Here is a 9,549-nt window from a genome sequence, read left to right as displayed (position 1 = left end):
GCACCAATGAAAGCAAGAGACAGAATAAAATTCTACAGAATTTCTACATAAGAAACACCAAACACACCCTGTTTGTTCTGCCAGCTGCAGTTACTGTGGTCACCCTTTTCTCACCATGCTCAATGTATTCACAGCAGCCATTCCCACTTCAGAGCAGGAAAGGTCACTGGTGGAAGACTTGGCAGACAGTTACTCTGCTTTGTTCTTCAAAAATGTTCAGTAAGTCTGTCTATTCTGAAAAGACCATAGGCAGCTTTCTGCAAACAAGAATAATCCTATTTAACTCTGCAAAAATTAATATTTTGTCAGTCAATGAGTCTCAGAATTTCTTGCAAGTTTATTTACTCTAGTAGATTATACCATTTTCTCCCTTCTAGGCATTCTATCTGTTAAGATTTCTCCTGGAGTGTCTCATTAATGCAGGCTTGGGAAAGTAGGCGGTAAAATCAACCTGTGTTATAGACAAAAAGGAAGTTTAATAAGTCATAAATATCTGAGTCCTGTGAAAGGGAAGAAGCTATTTTAATGAGCTCTTAAAACCTACCAGAAGAAAAAAGGAGGTATGTATGTGAAAAAAATAATGTGTTCTGAATTGAGTAGACAGGAGCTGCTCTTTCAGGATATGAAATGCAGGGTAGGTGGAAGAGACTTTTCCTCTTCCTGCCACATAGTCTATGATAATGTGACAGGAGAAGCTAAACCAGAATACTTTTGGTTCCCTTTAGGACTCAGCCATGGCTGAAATTGTCCTTCTTTTGTTCAAGAAACACTTCAATTTAATATGCAGACATATATTTTAGCTGGAGGGAAAAAAACAACCCAACCCACATCATCTGGTTAACTGTGAGAGAGACAAGGTGTTCACAGGAGGGTAGAGCAACATCACAGTAACTTGTCCCACTCTGTCCCACCCATCTCCTAGCCTAAGGACAAGCAGTTCTAGTTCAGTGCTGGAGAAGAAAATTAGAACTTATTCCATTGGCAGTCACCCAAAATATCCTTCTTTCTTGTCTTCTGATCATGAACAGCTCAAGCATTTCCTGTGCCCTCTGCCTCTAAAACTACCCCTTTTTATGCCTAGTGCAAAGATTTTTCTGCTAAGACCAGAGTCTGACCCCACCATCCCATTTGTGGTGCAGTACTTTCTGCAGCTCATCCCATTTCAGTCTAGGTAGTGATGTCCTGTATCTGGGGCTCTAAAACCTTGCCATCTATTATAGTGTAGGAGACAATCCTCCATAAAACTAAATAACCTAAAATGGTTTTGAGCTTAAATGCAAGTATTACACATAATGACAGTAAGCCTATGAATGTGCCACATCTCCTCCCTTCTAATATATGATGGGAATAAATTATTTTTTCAACAAGGTAAAGCTGAAATATTATTAACATCCAGACAATGTGCTGTTACCAATTACTTTTTTTTCTCTTGATATCTGGAAGTAATATGAACCCTATTCAAGGTCTTTCTGTGGGGAGGTGAGCTGTAAAATGGCAATTTTAATGGGGAGTAGATAACAATTTTGGTCTTTTCTCCTATCAAAGAGAAAGTTACGTAATTTCCTCCATAATAGAAAGGTCTTCTACCAAGGAATATAATTTCCTTTGAAAACTAGTACATGGAGGAAAGAACGCATTAATGAGACTTTGATTGCATCTCTGCTATTGCTATTATGTGATAATCATTGAAATTACTCACCTGTTGTATCTTGCTTTTTAATCTATTCTTAAAATGAAAACTGAATCAAATACTTAATATACTTCATTTGCAAAGCTGTTTCCACTGAAAAGTCATTCTAGAGAAACTTCTGCTTGCTAAGGGGGAGCTGTTACAGTTGCTACACTAGCTGTCACTGGGCATAGCTGCATTGCTGGCACACCTAACTTCACTCCTTCTGCAGGGAGCCACATCCACTGACACAGCCTCAGAGATCTGTGAATCAGTCCGACCAAGCACTGTGTCCTGCTCAGCACAGCTGAAATTGCTGTTGGCTTTATGGGACTGAACCTGTGTTAACCTGTGTTATACAACACATAGGGCTGTACCTGAGCTGGTGAAGTTGTCTGTACGGTGCTGAGGAGTATAGACCCCTGTATGGACAGCTTTGGCCGTGAATCAATGCAGGGACATAGCTTCCAGTCCTTGAAAACCAATGCAAGATGACTTACTGAATTCCTTCAACTCTTTTATGAAGCAAATTTTGCTTTACTGTTTTGCATTGGGTTTTACTTCCCTGTCTTTCAGAGGAGATAATGTCTTGTTGAACAACTAAAATAAAACTCATCCACAAAAAAGGTATAGGAAGGATATAGGAAGAAAGGGTACAGAAAGAGCATGACATGGAGTGATAATTAGAGATTGTTAGAGATATCAGCTCTGACGCCTTTTAGGCAAGAGGCTCCCAGAACCACATGAACTTCTTAGCACCTCTCAGCTACACAAATGCACAAGGCAAGAAAAGCAGGAGTTCTGCAAACCAAGACCCTTTGTCTTTTACTAGACCCAGTATTTCCAGATGCCAGCAGTCTATCATTAACGTACACAGAAGAAGACAAAATAGGACCAAGCAGCCCCAGAGCCTATTCCACAGCATAACCTGCAAGCAGGTTGGCAGCACTGACACATGCATATATCCTCTAGCACAGCTACACTTGGTCTCTCCAAATGCTTGCTTCTTTCATCCCTCCAGATCCCCTGGTGATCTTTAGGGTACAGCTGCCCTCTCAACTAGAAATCAGACACACACACACGAAATCTCTGAGCCATCAAAGAAGCTGTGCCCCCCCTGACTGCCCACCCCCAAGCTTTCCAATCATGCAGAGAACCGTGAGGCCAGGGGACTACCCAGCCAACTTCCCTACTCCTGGGATACCTCCCAAAAAGTAGTGGGAGGGGAGGATGAGAGATCTGATAACTTTTGATGGCAAAAGAGTGAGAGTGAAAAGCACTTGTTTACTACATATTTGATCCCTTTCCATGTAAACCCATGCATTTCAGGTGCATTTTTCCACTGAACAACAGGGAATCAGCCTGTGTGTTTCAAAGTAGAGGCAGCCTTTTCTGTACATAAAATTTGTAGACATAACCACCCCAATTTTAACAACAAAAAACATTACTAAATACTTTCCAGTAGATGGCAGGGTTACGTTGTGACAATGCTGAAAGTCTGAACTTGAAAGTGCTTCTGGATAAATGTTCAAGTACTGATCAAGCAAATTTAATTTGCAGAATGATCTAATATCTGAAAAGACATAAATACACATTGGATTAACTGATAGAATGTCATGCTGGAAATGCAGAAGTTATATTTTAAGGCAGCAAAAGCTTTAAGCTCAATATGGTATTAAAAATGAACTTAGTTAAAAATGAGCTTCATTGAGATAACCGCTTATACCACAGGACTGACACGACACAAACCACAATATTTAAAGTGAGAATCCACAGAAGTTACCAGCCATAGAATACAGTCAGGGGAAAAGCAAAAAGCCCTTGAAAATATTACTGAAAATAATCAGCAAAAGGGGTTTTCAGGACAAAAAAAAACAATTCAGCTGGACAGTATAGTATTTGCTTTTTCACAGGGACTGTGCGAAAATGAGCACCCCATTAAGGGAATTCAGTACTGCTTTTGTCAATTTGAGAAATCATGACCTCAGCAGGGTAGAGAACAGCTTCACAGGTTGGGATTCCCCCCATAAACAGCCAGGAGAAAAGCCTCATGCACCCCAAGGGGGGATCTCAGAAATGGTTTTTTACTTGTCAGGAACCAAAAAACTCAGCCCAGGATGACTAGCTGCAAATAGATGAGGTTTCAGTTTCTTAAAACTGTTTCTGAATCTACTTTTCCAACCAGGGCTGTAAGATGTGCCCCACTGAATTTTGAACAATGACTCTAGTGAATGATTTCCCTTGTAAGTATCTCAAGGTTGTATGGTTTTATGCTCCTTGAAGGAGAGATGATTTACATGAGATAGATAAAAATGTGATCACTCTGTTTATGTCAACACTGGTCTGAGAACATTTTTGGCAACTGCTAATGTCAAACCTCTGTACACTGCAGGCAAAATGAAATGGCTGCAGTGAAAAAATACCACCCTACCTTTTATATGGTTTCTTTGGCAGAAAATGTTCAGACATCAGTCACCCAATACTTTTATTTCTTATTTGGTGTATGCCAGTTTTGACTTGACTCACTGAAATTACTCACGTATTTAACTTCACTATTCTACTGTGGAATTATAAGATTACTTGAAATACTCTATCTATTCCTAAAAAGAAGTTATTTTTGTGAATATCTAATAAGAAATTGGAGGGGCTGATCACACATGGTTTCTGAAAGTAAAAAAGCCCAGTCTGGCACACCATCTCTGTCAGGATGTAGTCTGCATTTATTGCACTAGTGCCTTTGTGCTGTGCTACTCAACTGCAGACCATGCTGAAAAGCAGAATTCTCATTCCTAATGATAACCAGTATCTTCAAAGACACATTTCCTACTATTTCCTGTAATAACATACTCAACTTCCTCTGGTAAGTGGATAGCATTTATAAAGAACATAGCTACATCACCGAAAACAGTTTTGAGTTTTGCTTTTATTTTATAAAGTCCTTTGTTGTCTTTTTTTCCCTTTTTTTGCTTTCACATATTAATGCCTGATTATATATTACTCTTTAAAAGTTTCATCTTATATCCACCTTACTGATGATTCACACCTATTGATTCATCTTGTTTCTGAAAGCATTTGCTTCATAAGAAATACAGATAAGAAATAAAAACAGTATTGACTGATGCTCTAAAATCCTATTGTATTTTTGCAGTTGGATAAAACACACAGAGCTTGACACATTCCTGAAACTCTGACCCTGGTGAGAGTGTAACACAAATGGTAATATTAACATAATTATCTTGATCTTTCCCCCCAAGAATAACATAACTCTAACTGTTCCAAGATCGCATGTCCTTCCTTCCCCTTTCAGCCTCATGAATAATTTGGCTCATCTTTCTCACTGACATAAACACAGAATCTTGCTGAAGGTCATGCAACATGCCCAGTATCTTTTCATTCAGCTGCAATTCAGCACTGTACCCTGTGCCTTGTATTATTTTCCACTCATGACATGCAGTTGTAGATTGTTTTCATGGTGGTGTAATGCCTCATAGTCAGTCCATGCAGTGAATGGTGAACACTGATGTTTCAAAAGCTAATTAGTGGTGAAGATTTGTTTTTTATTTCCCTATCTCTGTTTATTCAGCTGGAAAGCCATGGGCCAGGCGAGGTCAGCAAAGGCGATTAGAGAAATGAACTTTGTTTCATACAACACAAAGTTGAATTAAATAAGATTATTTGGTAAGAAAAGAATTAAAGAGTCTGATGCATCTGACATTATTAAAGTAACAATTCTTAGACCTTTGGCTCATCCAGCATCCCCACTAATCCATTTGTCAACCAATATATCTGTCTAAAGACAAAAGCTCTCTCAGGTTTGACAGGGAACTGAAATTCTATGTCTGGCTTAGTGGCTTCATTTCCAGCCCTGACCTTCATCTCATCACTGTTCTCTGAAGCAATACTCTGTCTCCAGTTTTCAGTAGCTAGAAGGAAATGTACAGGAAATCATGAGGCAGGGAAGTGGATGCAGAAAATAAAGGAACCAAAACTATTTTATCTGTTAACCTCAGCTTAGACATGGAAAGTTTTGTGCTGGGGGGAGGGATAGGGATAGAGTGGTTCTCACCAGACCTTCTTTCATTTCTTCACGTCCTAAAAATTTGGTAGCTTTTTAACAGTGGTGCCAAACCCTCTGAATCCAGTTTTCTGTAACACTGTGGAATTTTCCCTTCAGATCACAAGAGGTGTGGATTTCACCCTTTCCTCAGCTGCCAATAATTTATGCAGACATATCTGCCCTTGCCTTAGCACATCAGCACAGCTAGACTTTCTGCAGCACACATCACTGAAGGGCCTGAGCAACAACACTGAACACAGCTACAAGTGCGTGCAGAAATGGTCCACACACATCCTGTACAACCGGCAGAGACCTTTCCATCAGGTGAATATACTGCAAAGCCTCAAAAGGAGAACCTCAAAAAGGAATTCAATCACAATAAACTGTTAATTTCAAGAAGAATCATGTATGCATTTACATAAGGTAAACATGTATGCATTTACATAAGGTAACATTATAGTGACCACATAACCAGTGGGGTTTTATAGTGACCACATAATCAGTGGGTTTGTTTCATTTACAGACTGTCTATGACACATTTCAGGAAAGAACTTCCTCCAGAAATGAGTGACAAAAGTGGATCACAGCAGAAAATGTAATCTTCAAACAAGCTGAGAATTTTTCCTCCTCTGTGAGGAGCAAAGGAGGGAGTCACAGTAAAGGTATAAAACAAGTTACTTTTGTAACCCCATGTCCTAAAAAGATAAAGTATAAGGAGGAATAAAATGTAATTGGTCCTTCCAGTCCACTTGTAGAGGATAAAAAAAGGAACCGCCCCAGGAAAATAAGAAATCCAGAAATGCAGAAGAGAAATAGTTAGCACTACATGTTATTATGAGGTACACATAAAAACTACCAAAATTTCACAAGCTTCATGCCTAATATTTTTTAATTTATTGTGAGTTGTTTCAAAAGGTAGGGAGGAGAAACAAGAACAAAACCCAAGCCACAGTGCTCTGGGACACATCAGACTAAGGTATTTCTGAAAGCTAGGTACCAAAAGAAGGATGTCCTTTTTGCAAGAATGTATGCTGGTTAAAATAAATTAATAAATCAAGTGCTTTGAACTAACACCCAAGTTGTCTTGTTCAAGGCAGGAATACCCATCCCCTCCTGTGACATCTCCTCCCACACCATTCTGGCATGTTTGGTGAAGGCCAGGAGTTCACAGGATCATATAATTTCTCCATCTCCATCCCAAGATCTCTTGTAAGCCTTTCAGTTGTCCACATCTTTCCCAAAAAATGTCATGGTACTCAACAAAGAATGCAGTGCTGATCTAGCTTGGAATTTCAGTCTTTCAGATGGGAATAATGTGATTACAGATTATAGTGACTAAAGTAACAATCTTGGGTAACAGACATAACCAAAACTAAACGCTGTTAGTATTTCAGAAAACAATTTAAATGAGATAAAGGAGCATGCTCAAGATATATATCCTAATAAATAAAGTTATTCTTTTCTCATCAGTATTCATGTAAGATCTAATTATACTTGGGGCTAGAATTTTTTTTTTAAAAAAGCAAACTAGTAACATCACCATACTGAAACAAGATATTTCTCATAATCAAAATTTCCTTTTTACTTTATGAGAAATATGGCAAACTAATTTCTAAATGGAATATCCCCCATGTATTCATGTTAACTGGCATATTAATACAGCTGGTTTGCTGAATACTATTTTAAAACTTCCTTTTTCTTTAGTTTCTCTGCTGTTACCTTTCATTGTGTGGCACACAAGCTTGCCTCAGCCATTCCAGTATGCCACTCTGCCTAGGGGATGGAGGGACTATAAACACACAAATGTACAATTTAATCTTATCTTAGATTTTTTAACTGCATGATTACAAGGCTTCCCTGATTAAGCTGTTTAGATAAAACTATTAGCAATATCAAAGTTCTGTTTGCTCTAAGGTAAAAGGCTTCCTTTAATCAAATGATGTTATAGTTTTATAGGAATAGAATCTGGTCACTGTAGAACTAAGTATGAAATGCCAGGGTTTACCTACAGCAGGTATTATAAAAAAAAAACCCAAACAACATTGCCAATTTTTTAATTCATGCATTTTCACGTATCTAGAATAATATTATATAATGATTATACCTAGGTAAAATAGCGAGCTTTTTATAGCTTAACCAGAGCTAGGGTACACATCCAGAAGACCTTTTATAGTTCCTGCTCAAATCAGTGGGCCAGTCCTCTGCATGCAGCTGGTGCAAGCACTATTGGAAGGTGGGATGGAAAAATGCCTCACTAAATCCACATGCTCACCTGGCAGGTGATAGTGATCTCCCAGGAAAGGGCATGGAGCAAGTAATGTGGTGGCTGGCTCCAGCCACTGAACAGGCTTATGTTCACTGAAACCTGAGGAGCCTGAAAGGATAGACCCTTCAGAAGGAAAGATGTGTGACTTTTCCAAATATAAAAATTCAGCCTTGTATCACACATAGATCTGACAGGCAGAGTAGATCCAGACAGTGGCAGAGTGTTACCTGACTTAAAGGAATTTGTAAGACTGGGCACACAACTATCTGACTTGCTCCTTCATTAACTGATAAATAAAATCTACTCAATTGTGTTCAAATCCAGTACTTCAAGATAGGAAGAAGGAAAACCAAGTTCATAATTAGTGTGGTCAAGCTAGCACAAATCACAAGTCAGTGGCCAAACAAGGACCCATGACTTAAACAGCTCCTCCCACCAAGGAATGCTTTGCTGGAAGAGTTAGTAAGAAGCACACTCCTTGGCTGATTCCCTCAGCTGCCAAGTTTGACAACACCAAACGCATCTTACCCCAAATTTTCTCCATTCTGGAGACACTGAACACAAGAAGCCCTGGCTGTCAACAGCCTGATCTCACCAGCGCCTGCACCACTCCCAAGCACTGGAGGCATCCATGTTCAACCCCCGCACTTCCTACATGCAAAGTGATGGGACCCGAAGCCCAGGCCCTTGACACAACTAGCCCAGCTCCCTGCAGTGGTTCTGCCTCCCTATTTCTAAATCCTTTGTTGCTATTCCTCTTCAGTTTCCTCTGGGCAGACTAGAGACCTGCTTTGAAATGCAGTCCAGTTTCAGCAAATGCTCTCTCATCTGACTACTCCTCCATGAGCAGAGGAACTTCAGCTACTGCTCCCTGGAAGCAATCAGAAGAGGATAGTAAGATCAAGGTCCAAGCCTGACTACAAAAGTACTACAAACATCTGGAAATACAGACCTCCACGCTTTAACCCACTGGTCTTGCCACTCAGCTGAAGGTCACTCTGTATCCTCCTCTTCTGATGCCACAAGGTCAGGGAGGAAACACGGGAGAGTGGGACAGGACAGCGGCTCAGGACAGCACCGGCTCACACCAGATCCCTGTCAGATTCCTGCCTGCAGCTGGCCACCTACATCCTAACCCCTTGTTCGGCAGCTGCACAGCCAGCACAGATAGCACCAAACAAATTCAAGCACTTTTGCTCAAGAAAAAAGACAGCTTTACCCTCTGCTGACGGAGCACTTAGACATCTATAGTCAGTGTCAGCTTCCCAGAGGCTGGGACCGCCTCAGATTGAGTTTAAACTGGAGCTGGGTGCTGCAATCCCGTTAGGAATAAAGCCCTTGGGGGAAAGCACGTGTGCCATTTCTCTGAAGCGCAGCATTTTGGTTCTCAAGATTATCTATGATAACACTGGGGTGTTATCCCTTTCCTGCAGCACTTGCTCCCGCAAGCGTCTCTGAGAAGGGATGCGATGACCGGCGGGGGTTGCTCCGGACTGCCGGCTCCGCTCGGGCAGAGGGGGCTCGCACCCCCCGCCTTCCCCACAGCGGCCCCCCCGC

The sequence above is a fragment of the Agelaius phoeniceus genome, chromosome 4 (assembly GCF_051311805.1).
Source record: "Agelaius phoeniceus isolate bAgePho1 chromosome 4, bAgePho1.hap1, whole genome shotgun sequence".
Classification (NCBI taxonomy): domain Eukaryota; kingdom Metazoa; phylum Chordata; class Aves; order Passeriformes; family Icteridae; genus Agelaius; species Agelaius phoeniceus.
The sequence above is the reverse complement of the archived record's forward strand: the minus strand, read 5'-3'. Positions refer to the sequence as shown.